The following is a 24,846-nucleotide window of genomic DNA, read 5'->3' on the forward strand; positions in this document are numbered from 1 at the left end:
ATTTTCACAATAATACAAGGGAGGACATTGTTTGTATGAAAATTTTACAAAATGCCTCTCTCTGTCTAGCCCAATTTTTAGTTAATCAATTTTTTTATTTTATTTTATTTTGCTGGTTCCAGGTAATTATTACCCACTTCATGTTCTTCTGTATTTGAAATTTCTACAGGCTCCACCTCCTTTCATTCAAATTCGGTTCATTTTATACATGAGCTTCCCCTCATGGACATTTTAATCAGCTGCTCCATGTACCAAGAAAATGCTTTGAAACATAAGCAAACTGCATCTCTAGTAGAATCATTAGTAGAATGTAGAATTTGTTGCCGATTTATCTCTACCTAAGTAAAAGGCAGAGATGTGGATTGTAACAAATCTGTTACCTTACTGTAACCTGTCATAGTGGCAACCAGTTACAGTATGACTTGCTTTTCTTTTATATACATAAAGGGGTTGGTGATGGGCGAGAAGATCTCTAATATTCTTATTTGTAGGCACTACCCAGTGTGTACTTAGCAATTGCATGATATAGAAAATATATCATTTTCTCTACTGAAAACCTCTTTATTTTATAATTATTTAGTGGTAAGGAAAGAGGCTTTATAAAATTCTGACTGAAAAACTAGAATGTAGAGCTATGGAACTATTTTTGGAGGATGCCTTCTCTGATTTTTAAGAGTTCAATTTCAAAGGAAGTGTCTCAAGCAAAGGGCATATCTCTTTCCTGAGACAGCTTCTAAGAAAGGCAGTGAAAGCTGATAGGGAGGACATGTTCCTAGGATCTTGCCGCCAGAGACTTATCTTTGTGCATCTACTGGCCAATGAATAGGACATCTCCCAGGGCCAAGAGTGAACTTAAAAAAGGACTGAACATCTGTTGTCATGTTGCTAACAGATTCCACGTACACTTGGTTGAGAAGGAAATCAAGACTGTCTTTAATATTAACTATTTTTGAATTTTAAAACACTGGGTCTGGGGACAGTGGCTCATGCCTGTAATCCCAGAACTTTGGGAGGCCGTGGCGGGTGGATCACAGGTCAGGAGACCAAGACCATCCTGATCAACATGGTGAAACGCTGTCTCTATTAAGAATACAAAAATTAGCCGGGTATGGTGGTGGGCACCTGTAGTGACAGCTACTCTGGAGGCTGAGGCAGGAGAATTGCTGGAACCCGGGAGGTGGAGTTGGCAGTGAGCTGAGGTCACACCACTGGACTCCAGCCTGGGTGACATAGCAACACTCCGTCTCAAAAAAAAAAAAAAGGAAGATGTTCTCTAGAAATATGAATATCCAGATGTGGTTATTAGAATAGCCCATTTAAAATTATTTTTGTCCAAAAAAACTGGGGACATACGGTCACTGCAATCACAGCACACCAGTTCTCTCCGTAAACTCCATCCTCTGAGCTGTGCATGTGTACTTCCTAAGAAGAAATACTGAATAGAGGTGCCTCAAGACTAATCAGATTTAGTAGGGACAATCTGCTTTCCTGTTCATACTGAGAACAAAATCAGACCTAAATTGACTGATCCAGAATTAAGGACTTTACAAATTTACAATATAAACAGTGACATCTTGTTAGGGATCTATGTGATACATTTAACCACACTAGTTTTCCAAACAGCATTTGTGAATTCACTTTGTTTTTTGGGAAGGCTGTTAACAATGAAGGTTGGTTGAGGAAGATTTCTATTTTTATGTATCTTTATTAAAAAGGCTTGAATTTAGACATATCTAGAGAGTGCCACCTTGTGGGTAAAAGGCAGTAAAGTCAGATGGAGAAAAACATACCACGTGTGCATTTTCACTATTTCTAACTGATTGTTGTCTTTATATTTAACTAAGCCTGACAACCCAAATATTTCTTCAGTCATACAGAGAGAAAATTATATAAGAAGAAGTGATATAAATTAACCTAAAGATTACAGAGAAATATTTTTCTGCTTCAATAATATTACACAAGAAAAATATAGTGTTGCAAAAATATATGTATATATACTGTCATATATGTGTCTGTGTCTGTGTGTGTGTATATGCTTTTGATGGTGGTGTTCATAAAATATACCAATACAAAAAAATCAGCAAACCATCTTGAAGATACAAATATTAAATCTAGCTTCATATTTTGATTTGTTGGCTCATCCTCAATTCTACACAATTATTAATTCTCAGGCACATGGACTAAAAATCTCAGCATAAAAATTGATTTCTTGATATTGAAGAAAAACATGGTTATGGACAAAATATGGTACTGCAGCAGTGCATTGATGGCAACCTCTTATTCTATACACCATGTTAACATTATGCAGCTTTAATGTGGAAATGGAACACATCTCATTTCTGAGGATACCTCGTTTGAGCTAGGTTTTTATACTCTGCAAATCATGTATTGTCATTGATTCTAGAATGATAAGCCAAAAAGAGATCAAAGACAAATAATTTCAAATAAATATCACCATTGATGTTTATGTCTGTAGTTGTTTAAAATTTGTCTCATTTGAAGAGCTAAAGTTCAATTCCTTGACTGCATTGAATTGTTCAGAAGAAAGAAGATTTGGATACAAGGACCTTTTAGTAATTATTATAAAGAAATCAATTTCTTCGTGGTTTACCAACTATTTTTGAATCTTGATGAAAGAGACAGTGAATATGCCAGCTGAACTCTATTTCTAACTTCAGATGAAACTAACTGTTCATATATAAAGCTGATTTGTCCCATAAAACTTTTGGTTTAGTTCTTTATTTTCAAAATGTCTATGTTCATGTCCTTTCCTGCCTCATACCCTGACTCTGAGCCGTTGCACATCCATGTCTCCATCTGTCCCAGACAAGTCTCAGAGGTATATGTCATAAGGGAAAAAGAGCAGGTGGTTTAGTTAGGAAACACCTTCCAGTTCTCTTGCTATTTCTCTTGTTTCTTTCCATCTTGTCCATGAAGCCATTCTTGACTTTTTCTTCCTCTCCAATCTCCCTCCACTTAAGTCTCCTGTAAATCTTCACCACACAATTAAACCCTTAATTATATAATGTGATGTGTGTCCTCGAATTGTTTTACAAGTGTTTGTCTTGTTTTTGCACTATATTGCGAGCAGCTTGGGAACAGGAACTATATATTTTACTTCTTCTAAATCCTGCACAGCATTCATCAGAGTGCAGTCCTCCATAAATATTTTAAAATAAAATTAATTTGGAGGATGACAGGGCCTTGGCCTTGTCCTGTTTAATATTTGGGGAAATGACTTAGAGGGCCTAAAAGAAATGCTTTTCGAATTTGCAGATATCCTAAGGTTGGGAGTGAGAACTCAGGCCCTAGTGGGAAAGACAGATATGCATTCATTTAGATTACCATGCATTATCAGATGTTAGACTAAATACTGTCAGAAAAATTCAATGGAACTTCCTGGAGGAGTCAATAGATACCGAGAAGCAGGTTTTGAGCAAGTGAGAGGGTATTCTGGACAAAGATGGCATGCAGAAAACAACAGACTAGAGAATGAGGTGGAATTGCTTGAAGAATGATGTGCTCATGGAGGCAGAAATGCATGTGGGTAGGTGAGATTTGTAATCCATTATTGCATGAGTTATAAATTAAGTACAGGTTGTAAAGAACATTATGTACCTTGCAAAATGGCTATGATTTAGATACATGGATTTTGTATATTTCAGTATTTCTCTCCTTTCTATTCCCAATGCTGCAACTCTAAAGTTTCTCTTTCTAGCTTTAAGGAAATAATATAATAACCCCCTAATTAGTCTCCCCATCCCTAGATTCTTTCTAAATAAATCAGGCTTCCACACAGTTGAGTAATATCATACCTTTACATGAAAACCATTTGTAATTTTCCAGTTTCCACCAAATTGAAAAGAACCTCCCTGTAACAAACTAACCTTGGCAATAGAACCTTGACTTAAGTACCCTACATTCTCTATATTATTCCTTATGACACAGTAAGATGTAAATTATCTTGCTCCCAGAGATATACCCATCTTGGAAATTATCCATACTTTCCAGTTATTCATGCTTTGCATTTGCTTCAAGTACCCTATTATCTGCCTACCAAATTCTATCTCCTTCAGGTCCCATCATGAGGGACAAATCCTTCATCAGTCATCCTCGGAAACCCACTAAACCATATGATTTCGATCTCCTTTGAATCTCTCAAGTCTTTGCTTATACTATGAGAACCTGAAACATCTTCTGTCCTATAACTATATCCGTTATTTGTGTTCTTGTCACCACATAATCACCATATCTATCTCACCTTGTTCTCTCCTTGACAAAAAAAAATTTAAAAAGATGTGGAATATAGCAATCTTTGCAGACCCCAAAGCAGTAGGCATTAAGAAGACCTTGCTCATACCAATTTTTAGCACTGTTTGCTCTTTGGTGACCTGCTAACACTAAGAATGTATTACAGAATCTGACACTCTATGTCCTCTACAGAGTCCACAGTGTAGACGGAGAGAGCTTACTAGGTACATACATAATAAAACAAGGTGGAAAAATGAATTGGGGAAAATAATGGAATTCCTAAGTATGAATTCAGTATGGAAGTGGCAAGATTCCAGCATTCAAATTGAAATAATGTGGTCAGGTGCAGACTTTGAATCTTATCTCAGATGTATGGTAAGTGGACTAAAGTAACTTCCTGGGCAGTCACATGTAGAAGAATAAATTTCATGAAAAGGAATGAGGGCATCCTAGACTTCCAGGGATGGGTGGGTCCAGTGACATTCCTTACCAGGATCCGTAGGCTGGATAAATGGACTGCTGAGGCCCTCTTTAAGAGCAGAGCAGTTATGGATTGTTTTTATGTCCATAAAGAAACATATATTTCTTATAGAATATTTGGAAAGTAGAATTTTGAATACTTGCCTTTTAAACAAATTTATAAGCATATTATTTGAGATTATATTACATCATGTTTGAATCCTGACTTTTTTCCCTACCAAACAATAGATTTGAAAGATTTCTCCTATGTCATTATAGAGTCTTTAAAAAGAACAGATGCCAGTGCTACACTATATCTTTGCATCATAATTTATTTAAATAGTTGAGTGGGACCACTTTTAAATACATCTAGGTTTGCATCAAAGGGTATACAATTAGCTGTATTTTTTAAATTAGATTAAGTAGTGGACAACAGCGGTTGGGGAAAACTACTACTACCGCAACTACTTAGTTCCATCATCTGTCGACCTCAAGTTATTTTAATGTTATTTCTGCCTAATGTTCCTCCCCTTGTATTCTGTAACATCACCAAACACAACACATAATTGGGACCTAGGTTGACAGAATGTGTCCTCTTCTGTAGTGAGACAACTTCATTAATTCATTTACTTTCAAAGACGAATAACTCAAAGCAGAGATTTCCCTGAAAAGAGATAACACCTCCTTTCAGTACAAAGGGCCAGCTGCTTTATTAAGGTGGACTTCAGATAGGAAAGCAAAGGAGCAATACCCAAGGAAGTCACCGGGAAAGTGTCCATTTGTTCTTAAAGGCATCAACCCCTCTGCTCCGAGCTTTTCTTCTCCAGAAGGAAGCACAGAAGAGGGGCATGGAGTGGGCACCGAGTCACGCAGGACTGGGGTCTGCTTCATGAGCAGATTCTTTCGTCTCTGTCTAGATCTTATTTTACAAATGCAGCTGTTATTAATTTTAAATAATTAATGTGGGGTTTGAAAATAAATAATAACAGCAAAAACAACAATAAATCACCCTTAAAACTGATGAGGAAACAATATTCTTGCACAAAGACTGCAAGAGGCAGGTATGTTCTATAGAATGAAATGCAAGTTCTATCTACATGTGGATACTAAGGGAGCCTATTTTTAGATGGAAGGGGGTCAATGAAAGAATGAAAGACTGTGTCTACTGATAGACACAACCTCAAACCTACCTTAATCATGGATTTTATGATTCCTTTAAAGTCCTAAGATATAATCTCATATATGTCAGATAAAGATATATAAACTTAGGTGTAGAGGTATATATAGACATAAGGACATATACACATGCATAAAAAATTTAGTACTTAGCCAGGAACCCAAAAAAGTGCTAAGTACTTTATGTACATTATGTTATTTAATTTAGTAACTCAAAAAATCTATTATATCCCTCATTCTTTAATGAAGAAAATGAGTCTCAGATTTGCCATTGATCTTACACCTAGCCTTTTAAACCAGAAGACCATATTCTCACCATACTACCAGCACTGCAGCTGCTACTTTTTTTTTTTTTTTTTTTTTTTTTTTTTTTTGAGACTGAGCCTCACACTGTTGCCCAGGCTGGAGTGCAGGGCCGTGATCTCACTCACTTTCTGCAACCCCCACATTCCGGGTTCAAGCGATTCTCCTTGCCTCAGCCTCCCAAGTAGCTGGGATTACAGGCACTTGCTACCGCACCCAGCAGCTGCTATTTTTAATAGCACTGATATTATATTTCTCCCATGCCACTTTATTATCATTCATTACATTATTAGCATCTATTTACTGAGTGTTTGAACTACATACTAAGCTAAGCAATTGATATATGTTATCTCCTTTAAACTCTGTGGTACCCTGTGATTAACGTCTAGTGAGTAAGTAGAGATCTTGATTATTGTTGTTTACTTGATTGTTTTTCTTTTCTTCAGGAAATTCCTCTTCCCTATTCTTTTGGCGCTGCCAATGAAACAGACTTGCTCTTCTAGATATAGGGACAGACAGGAGAACAAATGAGCACAACCAGATTCTCTGTCCCAAAAATATGAATCTTAAAAAAATACAAAGGAATGGCCAGGTATGGTGGCTCACGCCTGTAACCCCAGCACTTTGGGAGGCTGAGGCAGGTGGATCACTTGTGGTCAGGAGTTCAAGACCAGTCTGGCCAACATGGTGAAACCCCATCTCTATTAAAAATACAAAAAATAGCCAGGCACGGTGGTGCACACCTGCAATCCCAGTTACTCGAGAGAGTGAGGTAGGAGAATCGCTTGAACCCTGGAGGCAGAGGTTGCAGTGAGCTTAGATCGTGCCACTGTAATCTAGCCTGGGTGAGACAGAGAGACTCTGTCTCAAAGAAATAAAATAAAATAAAATACAAAGGGAGATGGAACATAGTTGAAGCCCAGCTATCTGTTCAGAAACACCCAGTTTTGCTGTGGTTTTTACTCTTCCCGACAATGCTTCATTGCTCAATTCTTCCTTTCATGCTGTGAACTACAGTAAATTCTTTTTCATTGTAACCTAAAAAAAATTGTTTTTCAAATATCAGTCACTTTGATTCCTCTTGCTTGCATTCCAATTACTACCCTCTGACTCACAGATAAGGCTACTGAAGTTCAGAGACAAAACGTGATAGCAATGTTTGGAGAGGACAACTGCAGAAACTCATCCAACTGGCAAGTAAAATTTAAATGCATTTCAGGCTGACCCCCAAGCCTGTATTGTGTTGTGCAGGTTTGCCTCTTAACAGGGCTTCTAGTTCTTCTCATGGAATCTAAGCCATTCTCAAAGTGAGGGAAGACTTGACAGTACTATAAAGATACCCCTCCCCTCTTTTTTATTAGAAGCAGGAGTGCTATTCCTAATCTTCAAAACTTGGTCAGGCAGTCACAACTGCTCTCATCCACAGTGTTGAAACAGAGGTCAACAGACCACCTGTGGGGCCAGATACAAACTTGGATCCTGAAAATCAAGTGTTCTGAGCCAAGGTGGCCCGGGCAGCTGGGGAAACTAGGGGGCTCAGGGCATGGCTATTTACCAGCTGATATGGAAATAGTTCTGCTGTGTTTTTAATAAACAAAAAGACCAGACATAGCCAATCTAGTACACATGGTCTGAATATCAGACCTGAATGGAAGGTGATCTTTGAAGGGATATTTGTGAAGAGAATCGTAGTAAAACACATCAGCATGAAAAACAGCAAAATCGGCTCCACCTGTGGCTTCCAGTGTGTATAGGCGGATCTGAAGATTTCTTTACCTTGCCCCCCAATACTGTCATGGGCACAGATGAGAGGCAACCTGGTGGGTGTTCTGAATATATTTTCACTCTTCTTTCTACACCTAGACTGGAATGGTATGGAATATTTATAATTATTTGAGGAAAAATTTGAAAGCCATCTACATAGTGAAACAAATGAGGGGAAAAGTTGAGAAAAAAAGAAAGAAAATGTTCCAGAGATTGGCAGTGACTAATTGGAAAACATAACCAACCTACTGGCGGGCATGTCTGTGCTCCCACTGGCCTGCAGCCAAGGTCTCTGCTGTCCAAGAGGTGGGGAATGAGGAAAGCCATTTCCTCCAGACAGAATAGATGCAAGGGAGCCTCGCTTAAGACTTCTGCCTCTTAGGCTGAACTTGTAGAAAGGAAGAGGCTGTTGAAGGTGTGCAGAAGCTCAAACTATCCACCCCAGAGGCAATTTCCCGCCTAAGGCTTTGTCTGAAGAAACAGTGCTCTCTGTCCTGTTTGAGATCATATTTCTATAGGAATACACATACCCTTTATGCTACACTGATCTCTGGCAAAAGAGATTGTCTCTATATGTTTACATTTATGTATATATTTTTTAATACAAAGTGTTGTCCAATGTCCACATAGAGGGCTCGTGTTGCACAGGCTGAAACTCCCATGCTTCATTAGGCCTATTTAAAATACACAGTTATTGCATGAAACAGAGAAAGCAGACTTAAGCCCTGTTTCCTTTCCTCATTCATTCTCTCTTGGAAATAACAAATAGCTTGTTCCTTCGTGCGGCTCTGCATGAATTCCCACTATTCTATGTGATTTTCCTACATAAAACTGTTAACTGGAGTCAGAAACTAAAGCAGATGAATTGGACCTGAGGGGATAGCATACAATGTGTTGTGCTCCCAGACAACTTCATTACTTTAATTACCTAAAAAGTATAAATAGTTTGGCAGGGTACGAATCTCATTTCTCAGCCTAAACGATAATAGTTAGCTGGGAGAGATTGTCCCAAATCCTGCTGCTTATAGATTGCCCTATTTTTTTTTTTTTTTTTTTCCTAAAAGCAGATCCATTGACCTTTATGTGTATGCAGTCTTTGCCCTTCAAAGTGGCTGAGAGATTGACTTTTGAACACACAGGAAGTTGAGAATGGATATTTGGATATTTACTAAAGGCCTATTATGTGCCATTCTTCGAATCAATGAATAATTATGATGTAGCTCCAGACCAGGTACTGTTCTGGTCACAAGTAATACAACAGTGAAAGGTAGTTGAGGTTCTTGCTCTCATGAAGTTTATATTCTAACTAAAGTAGGAGGAGCAGGAGAACATAATCAGAAACAAATACACGGATACACTATTTCTAGATGTCAAAAAGAGGAAAAGGTGAAGATCAGGAGACAGAACATTCCAAGGATATAAAAGCAAAAGTAAAAATGCCCTAAAGTGGACATCAGCTTGGCATGTTGAAGGCTGAAAAGTAAGTCTGGGCTGAAAAGATGGGGCTGGCATCACATCTGATAGCTTAGCTCTGCCACTTAGTTTTCATTTTCTACTTAAAAGAGTTATGCTCATCTCTCACCTTATGTTTCCATATCATTATATGTGGCTTACAATGCTTCCACTACAAGGTTTTCTAAGGATAAATTACAGAACGTACACTGACCACTTAGTGCTTGGCAAATATTAAAATGAGAATATTAGTTGTCACTGATATTGTTATTAATTTGTAATATCTTGCCTGTCTTCCACAGTATACCATACTCCAAACTGAATCATTATTCTAACTATTATTATTATCATTAGCAGTATTAATATTATTTTGTAGAGGAGGTTCTTGCTTTCTTTCCCAGGGTTGTCTTTAACTCCTGGGCTCAACTGAACCTCTGACCTCAGCTTTCCAAAGTGCTGGGATTACAGGCTTGAGCCATCAGGCCCAGCCTAAATGATTCATTATTCTATAAATGTGATGTTTCATTTTTCAGAAGTGCCACGCCTCATCCTGAACTCCACGCACTGAAACATTCATCACTACCCTCACCATCTTTTCTATCAGCCCGTTCAAAAGTTCCATCTTTCCGGATGGCTCTTGAATGACTCTGTCTTCACATTTGACCATATGTTAATTGATTCAATATATGCCTGTATTACAGATCCATGCTAAGTCTGTATTGTCTTCACCAGTGTTCAGATACACCTAGGTAGGTATTTTGTAGGGTTGGGACTCCTGAGGTCTATTTACATGGGGCTATATCAGGAAAGTGAAACCCATTCCAGGTAGCCAACTAGTAAGGTTTTAAAATAGAAAACTAACTACAAACATGTGGGAGGAGCTGAAATACCAAAGAGTTGATAAAAAGGTAACCCCCAAATTAGCAAAAGCAGAAAGTTGCTATCACCCTTAGGCTATAAGAATAAGGGAGGGAATGGAATTTCCAGAGTCCGAGAGACTGGTTACCTTGGTGGGGTAGAAATGGCAGGAGGTGAGGTCAAGGGGAGATGTCCAACAAGAACAGGAACCATAGGAGACGTGCAGTCCTCTCTAAGAACACTGCCAAAAACAGAGAAAATGGCAACTAACTCAGGTTTTTCTTTTCTCCTTCTGTTCAAGCTCTTGTGAGTGTTCACTGTTGGCGAGATCTAGCTGGAAGTCAGGAGAGGGAGTCCTGGGAAACAGTGTTTGCAGGTGTCAATCCCCTGTGATATGAAACCAAGCAGGGGAAAGGCAGGAAAGGCACCTGAACACAGACACATGAAACAGACAGCACAGGAACAGACACCAGGACTGCCACAACACACAATGAACATGCCCGCCTGAACACTCTGATGTGATATTTGTGCAGCACACACAGGCAACTTGGGAATGATCAGACACCTAGGAAAAATTTTGTCTTTGAGTAAGAGTCAGACATTCGTATTTTCCTGAGAAAGGGGACACTGTGTGATAAGCACACATTGCCAGTCACTTAACTTCTCTCTCCAGCCTGAGCTCAAGGACAGTCTGCAAACCAAACCCGAAAGAGCTGTGTAACTAATACATTCAAGTATAAGGAGTCCCAAGCTGAACTGCCTTGAGTTGTGGGCAACAGAGATGATACAAAGGTATAGCCAAAAGATCTCCCACGTTAGCAGAAATTAGACTGACTTTTGTCATAATAAGCTCAAATCACTCTTGTAGTAACAAGCCTTCATGCTCCCCATAGTTACCTTGATGCACCAGAATTTGACTGCTAGACACCCCAGTTCAGGTATCAGCAGACAGCAACAACAACAACACAGCAAGAAGTCTTGCTGGGGCCCTGCTATAAAGCCCACATCATGGTGCCTGGACCTAAACATTGGCTCACCACACTGAACTGGATCAAGAAGGAATTAAAAGATAGAAATATTAACATTGCTGATGTGATTGTCTGTGAGCCCATGATACATATCATTTATTGTTATATAAATTTGTGCTTTATATAATTCTCTCTTTCATCACATCTGAGACATTGTGGATTCTAAATCACATCCCAATTTCAAAGATGCTGAAATAGAAAAATATGCACTTCAGAGCCAATGAAATATACGATACATATAACTATACACATATTTATAATATATAACAATGGATCACTTATTTTACATCAGGCACTGGACCAAATATTCTTATTCTCATTAATCTTTATAACAAATATGTGGGGGAAGTGCTTTGTTTATCTTCATTTTACAAATGGTGAAACTGTGATTAGGAAACTTGTCTATGGTCGCAAAACTATTAAGCTGTGTAGTCTGGATTCAAATTGCAAGCTCATGCTCACATCCATTTTTTTACACTGCTTCTATGTGAATCACTTCTTGAGAGCTTTCAAAAAAGTAATATCTTAGGAAAGATACTAAAAAGAGGATATAGAATATATCTGACAATGCTAAGTAGGAGACAGGAGAATTTAGGCTTTTTGTTTTGTTACTGTGAATCAATAACTACATCCATTGCACACATACACATAGACACGCACACACAAAAACACACATCTCACACATACATATACAGTGGCGTGACCTAAAGCAAGCTGGATTACATGTAGGTGCTTAATCCTAATGATATCTGGGTTTTGTGGGTGGACCAGGACTACGTATGTCTTATCACTATATACCCCATCGCATCTGTTTCAGTGATTTTCATGTGAATACTCAACATGTATTTTCTTAGTGAGTGAATAAATTAATATATTAAGCATTGTGTGTGTACAGGTTATATGGGTACAGTGATGCTGGGTAAAGAGGGTCTAAGAGACTGTTCCTAGCTTGATTAGGGCTTAGCTAATCAATGTCATCTAGGTATAAGCAGAAAAAGATGCCAATTGAAAGGTTAGATCTCTTTTAATTATACTGGGGAAATTGCAAAAAAGGGACTGTCTCATAAATGTTTCACTAGCTAAAATGATAAAATATTGATTCAGAACTCACAATTAATCCTCATATGTAGACGAGGCTTTTAATAATTCAGAGCTGTCTCTCCACAGTCTTGTTTGTTCCGTACCCATGGCTGGGTAGAAGCTGCTTTCTGAAAAGATGGAGACCATTATTACCCAACAGCATCAGCTCAGATTCCTGTGATTATAGCACAGCATGGTAAATATTAACTAACTCTTAAGTACTTGGCCTCATTCCCCGATCACTTTCTAAAGCAGAAACACAGGTCATTCTCCTTCCATGCGTGCCTACTTGAAATCTGTTTTCTTTTAGATGTTCAATTGGATACTTTCTTCTTTTGACTTCCAATTAACTCTGACACTCTTTGAGTTATAAAACACACTACAGTTTTGAGAATGTAGATATAAAAATGACACGTAGACAGCTTCTCAAAGGGTTGCATACAGGGTGACTGGAGACTTGAAGCCCTGGCTCTGTCATCAACCTGCTTTGAGAAAGCATGGCACCGTACTAGGCATCAGTTTTCTTATTTGGAAAATGTTGGTCCCTCAAGCCCTCTTTTGACTTAACTAACTCTCTTGAGCCAAAGTACTACTATTCTACGCGTACAGGTACTTTTGGTTCACATAAATCCTGTAGAGTACACTTAGTAAGAGGGGCAATTTTTCTTTTTTTTTTAAATTGAGATAGAGTCACGCTCTGTTGCCCAGGCTGGAGTGCAGTGGTCCGATCTCAGCTTACTGCAACCTCTGCCTCCCGGGTTAAAGTGATTCTCCTTCCTCAGCCTCCCAAGTAGCTGGGACTACAGGCACGTGCCACCATGCCCAGCTAATTTTTTGTATTTTTAGTAGAGAGAAGGTTTCTCCATGTTAGCCAGGCTGGTCTCAATCTCCTGATCTTGTGATCCACCTGCCTCAACCTCCTAAAGTGCTGGGATTACAGGCATGAACCAATGCACCCAGCCAAGGGGGGGCAACATCTTAGTCAAAAAAAGAATTTCCTGTTTTAGTAGAAAAGATGCCAGATGTGAGGCTCTTCTATTCCTGATGGTTTAAGGGTTTCTATGATGTTGTTTTTGGTCCATCTCCAAGGTAAAAAAAATTCCCATTTAAACTATGTTCTCTGATGCTGTAATCCAGATGTTATTTTTTCTTTTGTTTCTATATTCTGAAAATCTTAGTTGGCAGACATATCTTGGACCCACAGGGGAAGAACACATATTATAATATCATTTTTATGTTTATAATTCATATCGAATTAGGGCAATTGCAGAGATACAGTGTTGGAGAGAAGAAGAGGTATATATTTCAAGTAAGGTCTCTATATACGGAAGTACAAAAATGTGTATTTTGATCAAGCAGATGGAATCCTCTGGCTCTGTTTCCTAATTTTCTCTAAACTTCTGCAGTTTCTTCTCTTATTTTCCCTCAAAATATAATTTGTTCCTATTCTTTGGTTTTTGTTTTCTACTTTGAAAACAAACTTTCAATTCCAAGTGACAAGGCAAAGTCACTAGGTAAAGACACTTAAATTTGAGACACTTTAGCTATAAAGAAGTTGAGAAGCAAGTTGAGGTCCAACTATTTAATTGCCATATATTCTTTATTATCTTCTAGAAGTCTGCATTCTTACTTTCTCTTATGGCTTGACCTACTACATTCACCAATGAGTCTGATACTTTTTGCTTTCTTTTCTTATATAAATATAAAATCTATCTTGCTATAGATTGCTTCTTCATCCCTTCTGCCATGTGAGGACACAGTGAGAAGATGGACAACTATGAATCAGGAAGCGGGCCCTCACCAGACACTAAGTCTTCCAGCGCCTTGATCTTGAACTTTCTGGCCTCCCGAAATGTAAAAAAATACATGTATGTTGTTTATAATCACCTAGTTTGCAGTATTCTGTTATAGCAGCCCAAATAGACTAAGACACTAGGTTTCTAACTGTTGATCTTATATTCTTTTCCTCGTTCATCTCTTTATAAATTGTGGTCCACTGGAGATAATATTCTGTAATATATTGATCATGTTCCTCATTGTATCTCTCCTTGCAAAACTAATACAAGAGATAAACTTGCTAAAAATTATATAACTCAACATTCTCATAAATCCTATCCAACTCCTCCCCATGTAGGAACCCCCTTGCCCCAACCATACACACACACTCACACACAAAGAACACTCGGTAACATCTTAACAGGAATGTTAATATTCTAAGAATACAGTTGGAGGAAGTCACATTGACCATGGCCAGAACACTATGAATTATAGGATAGTAGTTGTAGTACCCATCGTTTTCTGGAGTGCTGACCTGCCTGCCAGTCCTTGATTCAAAAGTCATACTTCTGTTATATATGTCTGGTCAACTCATTCTGGTACGTTACTTAAAATCAAAGCCTGCTTCTTTGTTAGTAAAATGAGTATAATAAAAACCTTATATGGTTGTTTTCAAAATTAAATGGAAGAATACACATAAATAGCCTGACATAGAGTAATAAACTCTATTGGTAATTGTTGTTATTGCTACAACTATCGTTATTGCCATCTGCTGCTGGCCTCTGACACAATGCCATGCGGATGTAGGTATTGCTGCTCTCTGCTGGAATTGTTTCAGCCTCTTTTGCCTCCTAAGACAAATGAAGGTCATTGATCTTTTCACAAAACCTCCCAAATTCTTGTCAGCCCTTCACCCAGTACTGACCTTCTTAGCGTTTGATGCACTGACCTTGCAAATGCTAAGAGGTAGATAATTAGCCATGCTCTTAACTCATACAGATCGTCATACCAGTCACTTTAATGTGGGGTGATAAAATTTGTAATTTTTATGAGGCTTACCCTGCAGATCTAAACTATAAAATATGCCATGGAAAGATAGTGGATAGCTGGGGGAAGTGCTACCTGAGGTTTAAAATATGACCCTAACAAGTTCATCTCAATTCCACCAACCAGGCTTCAGAATTCAAGATAATAGGTACCTGCAACAACAAAAGCATCCGCAGAAAGATGTCTCTTCTTCCTTTCTCTCTCTTTATTTTTGTTTGTGGTTTAAGACACTTCTAAAAGTAGTTTCACATAAGCAATTACAAATGCCATTTAGATACCTCACTTCACATTGGGCCAAACAGACCGCATATTTAATGAGTTACTTGCCGAAGCCATTCTCTCCCATTAATAACGGACAGATGGACCACTAGCTCAAATCAGTTTTAATGAGTGTGGGCTAAGGCATAGGCCTAAAATAGCCAGACTCCCGTATTTATGTTTTCCTGATATTTTCACCCTCGACATCATAGAGCTTTTTCTTTTTCCTTTTTCTCCCAGAGTAGATTTTTTTCCACCTGTCTGCTCACAATTAAATTGTAAACACTCACCAGCTTAATCTGTCCCATTTCCTCTCTTCATATCACCTGAGGATTTAAACGTGCCTTATTGATTCTCAATCATGCAAATCTTTCCTATAAACAAATCTATTCATTCAGCTCTGATCAGCAGCTATTAGTAAGCAAGACACATTGGTAAGGTAAACTAAACACTGGAGATGAGTTAGGAAAAAAATCACTGATGTGCTTGTCCACATTCTGTGTGGCATGTGAAAATGTTTTTCCCTTACTTTTTTTCCATGATGACAGCTGTATAAGTGCCTAAGTTTCTAAGAAAAGATTAAGATGAAAAAAAAAAAAAGATTAAGATGCTGGTGACTTAAAACACAAGATGACTTGGAGCCCAGAAATGGAGCCCAGAAGATTTTTATGATTTCAGATTCCTTTTGAGTTGACAAAACACAAATATTTATATTTAAGTTGATTTCTCAACTATAAATTGATTCTGAAGCTAAGTTCTGCTTATTTATGGGCTAACACAAAGAACTCAAGACAGTTCCTGGGAACTAAAAGTTACAACATAACCTCAAAGATCACCCAACCAATCCAATTACCCACTGTCTGGCAAAGGGACTGTCTTTCCAGAAGAAACCCACTCCTCTTCTTGGTCTTGCACTGAGTTTTAATTCCTGGGTCCTGACGATGTCAGAAAATGATTCTCAGCTATGTCTACACACTGGAAACACCTGGCCCTTCCTCATATTAATTCAACCAGAATTTTGTCGAGTTTTTGTTGTTCAGGTCAGTACCTCAAATCAGAAGCATCAGTATCATCTGAGAGGTTATTAGAAATTCAGAATCTCAAGCCCATCTCCAGACTTAATGAATCAGAATCTGCATTTTAAGAGGATTTCCAGGCAATCTGCATGCACATTAAAAAATACAGATGCTTGAGTTCCCTCCTCTCAGAGATTCCCATTGAATTATTTTGAGATGAGGCCTAGGCAGTGGTTCATCACCATCATCACCTGGGGAGGTGTTAAATGCAAATTTTATGTGAAGGAGTGCGTATGTTAATTACTCAGTTTAGCTATTTTATAATGTATACACGTTTTATAATGGCATGTTGCATACAATAAACATATGCAATAAGAGAAAAATATATAAATAATTGGATCTCATACCAGCTGAAGCAGAAATTCTGGATATCGGGCCCAGGAATCTGTATTTTAACAAACAATACAGGTGATTCTTACGATGCTAAAGTTTGAAGACTCTTGCTCAGGGGAATATGCCAAATTTATCAATATATTCACAATCTATTTCTGACAGTTTTGGGTCAGGGATGGGCTCATAACCCAGACCTCCACCATTATAACTATCAGGGATAGATATGAAACTGAATGTGGTAAATTTATTGAAACAAACATTTCTTTTGTCTAAATATGAACCAAGTGCATGCAACTCAAGATCAATGCCAACCTACAGTCAACATGAGGAAAGCCAACCTGAGAAATGAAATTTAACCTCTGGTGTCAAGGGTAGATAACCCTCTGGGTCTAAACTATTCCTGAAGCTTGCCCTATCTCCTGACTTCCATTTACATAAGCTAATGAATTCCTTTGTAAGTTAAGCTGGTTTGAGTAGGCTTGGAACATAGAAAATATCGGTGTTAAAGAATTTCACATATCCAATGGAAAAACTGGGAGAGAATAATGCCTCTGATGAGAGGTTGCATAGCATGTTTTAAAACCTTCAGTGATTAGAAATTCATCTATTTCAATGACAATCCATTCTAATGTAGAAGATGATTGTGAAAAATTATCTACTTATATCAAGCTGAACCCTGAAAAAGTTACATTTTGTAATCACTCCAAATGCATATTTCCTCCACTGCACAAATATTCTCTTCTTTAAATACATATCCGGCTTTTTCATTATAAAATGATGTTGTGCCTTCACCATCCTAATTGCTTGACCCTGAGTAACAGGCACTTTATCAATTTATCTTAATTAGTGCCTTGCAAATAAATGATGTATTAAAAGTAGAGAACAGACCATGCAGAAACAGACCAAACATTCTCTTTCTTAGAATACTAAATTGAAGTGAGCATAATAGAAGTCCCCCTTCCATGTTGCTGTCAACAATTGTTTGTCAAACAGTGATTCTCAAATGGGTAAGTAGAGAGGTTACCAAAATCTCAAGTTTTATCCTCCCCTCTCCAAATTGCATACAGATCTCCCGCCTCTCAAGATTACTATTTTCTATAGAAAATCAAGGAAGTTTCCCTCTGTCTTATAACTATATCTGACACTATCACTCTTTTGGATAAATTGTTTCATTGACTATTCTCTTTTTGGTTATTTGCAACTTCATAGCAAATAACCAATACAAACTTCTCAAATTATTTTTAGGTATTCTACTTCCCTAAGGCTTAGGTTTTGCATTTATAGTGTGTGGATAAAACCACCTATATCTTAGGGATAGTGCAAGGATTGAATGAGATATATATATATGTGTGTGTGTATATATATGTATGTATATATGTGTGTATATATGTGTATATATATGTGTGCATATATATAAAAATTGATTAGTTTCAGGGTCTGTCATCTGTTCAGTGCTCAATAAATCTTGGCCTAAAGATAATGACATGCAAGGCTTTCATGAACTTTTATCCACTTTACCTATCTTATGAGCCTTCCTTCAGCTTTTGTATCATGAACTCCAACCATTCTCAATAGGTATCATTTCTATAACACACATATTTGATCTCCAATGACTTAGTTTAGAGCCAAATAGAACACTGGCCTTTTCACATATAATTCTATGCTACAATATCTCTCTATTATGCATTTGGGCTCTAGTTTCTGTGAACCAAAAGATAATACTTTACAATTATCAAAATTTCACCTCATCAGACAAAGTTCAGGATTTCAGTATTTTCTAATGTTGTTTATTTTAACTCTCTCATTTAATATATTAATGATGTGTTTTTCCACCATCAACATTTAACCCCTAAGTAAGTAGAAGATTAATGGAATAAAGCAGGAGTATCCAATCTTTTGCCTTTCCTGGGTCACATTGGAAGAAGAATTGTCTTGGGCCACACATAAAATACATGAACACTAATGATAGCTGATGAGCTAAAAAAAAAAAAATGCAAATAAAAACTCATGATGTTTTAAGAAAGTTCACAAATTTGTGTTGGGCTGCATTAAAAGCCATGCTGGGCTACATTTGGCCCATGCACTGCAGGTAAGACAAGCTTGAAACAAAGTTTCTGATATTAAGAAGCATATATTCCAAGTAAAAAAGACAATCCCATCCAAGAATAATGGCAAAATAACATATTAGCAAGTTAGAACATATACATACAACAATGATTAGGTATGTACTAAATGTAAATCTAGGTAAAGAAATTTTCAGAGTAGGAAAATCTTGAACAGTAACTTGGAGGAAACTAATTTTGAGGTAGAACTTAAAGTAACCACTGAATATAAACTAATACAAAGGAGCGGAGAAGAGGAAAGTTTGCATGGAAATATGTGAGTAAATGGTCAGAAGTAGGGGTAAGCAAGGCTTATATGACAGAAGGAAAGTTGATACTAGCTTTCCAAGCTTTATTTCCCTAAGGTAAGTAAATATTTTCCTTTAGGTTCTCTACTTACGTTTATCTAAAATCATCAGTGAGTTTGAATACATATCACAAATTTACAGGTAAACCTTCAGCTTATGTTTACCATTTTAGAGATGTCTGGCCTGAATAATTATAGGATTGGTCCACACTATGAATTTGCATTGCAAATAAAAATACTTCCAATGTGGAAAAATATTTTATCCAAATCTTTGGAGGTGGAGAAAGGAGAGTATTAAAGTCATGATTTAAAAAAGACACTTACATGTTTTGCTCTTTTAATTAATCTTCTCTGTATTGTATGAATAACCACAATATGCAATGTACCATCTGGAAAACCAAACATTGGAAAGCTGGAGGGCTAGTGTTTTATAAATCTCCTGATTCCAATATTCTCTGGTCTCTAAAGTATTATAAAAAGATATAGAACCAGAGGACTGCCTTCTCTTTTCCCACTTTCTAACTCATGAACTAGTTTCTGTTATGAAACTGGGACTATATCTGCAATTCCCCAAAACACCCATATTGAAATCTTTTAAGGAATTACTTTAACATGGTGTAAAAAGGATAAAAGATCTTTTGATATTCAATATTTTTCTTATGAAAAAAAGATGTCATGTGCAAAGTTCGACTAACTGGGAGTTTATAATGTATTAAGAATCCTAAAACTCATAACACCTATCAAAATTACATGGCAGTATTAGATATGAGAAAATAAATTTAATTTCCAATCACTGTAATTAAGAAAATCATTAGGGAAAATGTGGAATTTAAACAAGGACTAGGTAGAAAAAATATTTGGTATGGGGAGGACTTGCCAGGAAGTGAAAATTGTAGAAGTAAAAAGACATTGTTACCTGCAAAGATTTTTCACAGATTCCTAGCAAAATAAATTTATATAAGTTTGGTAGTCTTCCAGATAACAGCCAGTCAGAATTGCCAACTACAGACTTGTTATTTTAGGATTTTGGATTTACAGCATGTGATGGTTAATGTTATGTATCAACTTGCCTGCGCTAAAGAATGCCCAGATAGCTGTGCCTGGTAAAGTATTATTTCTAGATGTATCTGTGAGGATAGTTCCTGGAGATACCAGCATTTGAATGAGAAGGCTGAGAAGATCTAGCCTCATCATTGTTAGTGGGCATCATCCAATCTATCGAGAGCCCATACAGAACAAAAAGAGAAAAGCTGACTTTCTCTCTCTCTTTCTTTCTCTCTCTCTCTCTCTTTGAGCTAGATCATCTATTTTCTCCCATCCTTAGACATCACAACTCTTATTTCTTGGGCCTTTGGCCTGTGGGACTTACACCACTGACACTCACCCCTTGTTTTCCTAACTTTGGAATAAGAATGGTAGTTGTACTATTGACTTTTCTGGTCCTTGGGCCTTCAGACTTGGACTGAATGACACCACTGTCTTTGATAGTTCCTCAGTTTGCATAATCTCTCAATAGTTAGATAGATATTGGAGGTATCTATCTATATAAAGAGAGAGAGAAGGAGAGAGAAAAAAAGAGAAGGAGAGAGAGGGAGAGCCCTAACAAATACAGAGGATAAGTTTTGTTTGGCAGCACATTTTGATTGTTTGTATTTATTTATTTGCTTTTGGTTATATTCAAGAACTTTAATTTTTTTTTTTTGTCTTGAGTTCCAAATGGATGCATCTCTTTTTTCCCCCAAGCTTTACTAAGGTATAATTGACAAATAAAAATTGTATTATTTACTGTGTACAATGTGATATTTTGATATGTATAAACATTGTGATTACCACAATCAAGCTAATTAACATGTCTGCCAGCTCACATAGTTACCATTTTGTTTTTTGTGGTAGGTATATTTAAGATCTACTTTCCTAACAAATTTCATGAATACACTATTTTACTATTTGCTATAGTCACCATGCTGTACTTTAGGTCTCTAGAACTTACTCCTCTTAAAGCTGAAAGCTTGTACTTTTTACTAACATCTTTCCATTTCTTACGCCTCACCTGGTCCTCTATCACTGGTAGCATTTTTCTTTCTCTGAGTCTCTGAGAGTACATTCCACATGTAAGTGAGACAATTAAATAATTACATTTCTGCCTCTGGTTTATTTCACTTAGGATGATGTCTTCCAGATTCTTCTATGTTGTCACAAATGTCAGGTTTCCTTATTTTTAAAAAATGAATAATATTCCAGTGTATGTGGCTATCATATTTTAAAAATCCATTTAACAATGAACAAGTACTTAAGTGACTTTCATATCTTGACTATTGTGGATAATGCTGCAATAAACATAGGGATGAGGAGAACTTTACCAAATAGTGATCTCACTTTCTTTGAAAATATACCCAGAAGTGGGATTGCTGAATCATGCAATAGTTCTATTTTTAATTTTTTTTTTTGAGGAACAAACATACTGTTTTCCATAATTGCTGTATTAATTTATATTTCCACAAACAATATACAAAGGTTCCCTTTTCTTCAAATCCTCCTAACACTTTTCTCTTGTCCTTTTGATACAGCCATCCTAAGAGGTGAGAGAGATCTCATTATGGTCTTGATTGTATTTTCCTGATGACTAATGCTGTTGAGCACTTGTTCTTGTACCTGTTGGCCATTTGCCAACAGACATTTATTTTAGAATAGCAGGAATTTGTAGTTTTCTTTCTTGCCCTCATAAACTCTCTTATACCAATAATACTATAAAATCAGATTAAGTACAGATATCTGTAAACAAATTAACAAAGAAATTATCATTTACAATAAAATAGTAAAATCTTTACTAAATAGCTAAGAACAAGAATATGGATTACTAAATATTAAAAATTCTAATAACATATGACATATAGATTTCATTCAACTTCCTCAGAGGCTACAAAACCATTTTAGGTTAAGATGTATAAAATTGACTATGTACCCCTAATATAGAAAAAAGTGTTGATATAGAAACTCAATGAGATAAGACTCAGGGGAAGCACACTTCCCAATTCAGACTTTCTTTTTTCTGAATTAAACTTGGACAGATCTATTGCCAAAACTGTCAAATAAGTTTTTAAAATAATTATATTAATATTAGTTAATGAATTCATAGGTATACAATGATCATAAGGAGCTAAACTGGTAACTGATCTCTATGCACAGAAGGTTTGACAGTAGGTCAGTCTTACAGGAATCTGGTTCTGTATGTATGAGTGGACACCTTCTCTTTTTGCAAGGTTCAGGTACCCAAACTGAGTACAGAATCTGACTTCAGGATGTTAACAGAGCATTGTTGTTATATTTTTTTTAAAGATTAAATAATGTTTTTTAAAGTTTTCCTTTGTTGTTCTTTATTCTTATTTCAAAGTATTCGCTCTTTATAATGAACAATTATGTATTTTTCTCTATGTAACTGTAATACTGTGACTTCTCCCTCTTCAATTCCAACTTATTGATATAATTGTTTAATATTATACCTATCCATTCATAATAGTTTTCTATATACATATAAATGCAGGTGTTTTTCCTTTATTATTTTCTTCTTTTTTTGATAAGGTTAACTTACATGTTAACTTCATTATGGTGAATAATCATGGAGTTTACTATCCAAGGATAGTAAATGGTTGTTTAAATTTACACTCATATCGTCTATGAGAATGCAGCTATTCCTAAGCTTTTTTTTTTAGCACCAACTGAAAATAATCATTTCCATTTCTCCAATAGAAAAAAATGGCATATTTTTGTTTTAATTTGCAGTTACCTATCTACTAGTGAAGTTGGATGTCTTTTCATGGGCTTATTTGATATTTGCATTTAATTTCTTGTGAATTTCCTACTGAAATTTAGTGTCAATGTTCCTTCTGCTGTTCTTTTTAAAAACAATTTATAGATCTTTTCATATTAAAGAAATTAACATTTTGTCCATTTTTTGTGATACCAATATTTTCTTTTTTTTTTTTTTTTTTTTTTTTGAGATGGAGTCTCTGTCATCCAGGCTGGAGTGCAGTGGTGAGATCTCAGCTCACTGAAAGCTTCGCCTCCCGAGTTCAAGTGATTCTCCTGCCTCAGCCTCCCGAGTAGCTGGGACTACAGGTGCCTGCCACCAAGCCCAGCTAATTTTTTTTTATTTTTATTTTTAAGAGAGATGGGATTTCACCATGTTAGCCAGGATGGTCTCGATCTCCTGACCTCGTGATCCGCCCGCCTCGGCCTCCCAAAGTGCTGAGATTACAGGCGTGAGCCCAAATTGAGCCATATAAAAATTTTAAGTACAGTGTCATCTAATCTGTCGGGGTTGTTTGTTTGTTTTACTTATTACTTTATGGCTTCTTGGCTTTTTTGCTCCTCTCCACAAAATTACACAAATATTTTCTTCAAAAGTTTTGTCTTTTATATATTATATTTAAAGCTATAACTCCTCTAGTGTGTGTGTGTGTGTGTGGTGCATGTGATATGAGATGAGGTATACTTTTATGTTCTTCTAATGGAATATTTATATCAATCAGGATCCTGGTATGAAAAATACCAAACAGGGTAAAAGTAGACAACTTAATAAAGGGATAATTTATAAGGGAGAGGGCAAGGTTGAGGGAAACCAAGAAATAGTGAAGCATCCTTCTCCTTCATTAGATTTGGAGAGGTAAGAGGAGGATAGATGTATTATCAGGACCTTGCAGGAGATGGCCACCTAAATGAATTTATTGCCCCAGGAGAGCAATGAAACAAACTCCCAGTCCAACAGAGAGGTATATGGAGGAATATATACACAACATCACTCTCCTTTTATTCTCTAAGTTCATCTATTTGATGTCTGTCCTTGACTGAATTTAATAAGAAACCAGATAACAAGGGGACTGATCAGTGTAGTCCACAGCTTTGCTCTCAGTGAATGGTGAGGGTTAGAGACAGGATCCAATATGGCAGGCATTAGTTACAGGCAACTTCTGAGTATTTGAAATGTGGCCAGTCTGGAGATGTTCTGTATGTAGGAAATAAGTACTGGAGTTCAAAGAATTAGTAGGAAAAACAAAGAAAATGAATATGCAATACTTATAATTGTTTATATTCATTGCACTGAAATGGTAATATATTAGATTAAATGAAATATATTAAAATTAATTTCATCTGTCTCTTTTTACTTACAATTGTGGCTACCGGTTTGAAATTACATACGTGACTTATAGCAGCAATATAGAGGGATAAATGGAAAGTATCTAATTATTCTTCAATTATTAAATAATCTATCCCCTTTCCACTAAATTTAATGGCCATCTTTTACATACATTAAATTAGTTTATTAAATAAAAATGTTTCCTGAACTTTCTGTTTTCTTCTGCTTATCCACTTCCCTATCCTTATTCTAATCACACACCGTTAACATGAAAGGAACTTTCTAATGTGAGGTAGATACAAATGGTTTATCACTATTGACCACATTTTTGTTCCTTTTCTTGTTTCCATATATTTATTCTTCTATGTGTAATTACATGTGGGCCTACATTTTCTTCTCTTTGCAAAAAATGTCAGCTGGTGATATGATTCAAAGTATATTT

At 36.6% G+C, this 24,846-nt stretch overlaps 1 long non-coding RNA gene across 1 annotated transcript in view; it reads left to right on the forward strand.

The window, feature by feature from the left end:
• The window catches only part of LOC135964972 (uncharacterized), a 48,918-nt gene extending 34,391 nt beyond the window's left edge, over positions 1-14,527 (forward strand). The window contains exons 2-5 of the long non-coding RNA XR_010577706.1: positions 9,321-9,433; positions 10,107-10,154; positions 12,490-12,567; positions 14,095-14,527. This is a non-coding gene — a long non-coding RNA (uncharacterized lncRNA). The remainder of the gene's footprint in view (positions 1-9,320; positions 9,434-10,106; positions 10,155-12,489; positions 12,568-14,094) is intronic.
• Positions 14,528-24,846: the final 10,319 nt, after the last annotated feature.

This window comes from Macaca fascicularis, chromosome 9 (assembly GCF_037993035.2).
Source record: "Macaca fascicularis isolate 582-1 chromosome 9, T2T-MFA8v1.1".
Classification (NCBI taxonomy): Eukaryota; Metazoa; Chordata; class Mammalia; order Primates; family Cercopithecidae; genus Macaca; species Macaca fascicularis.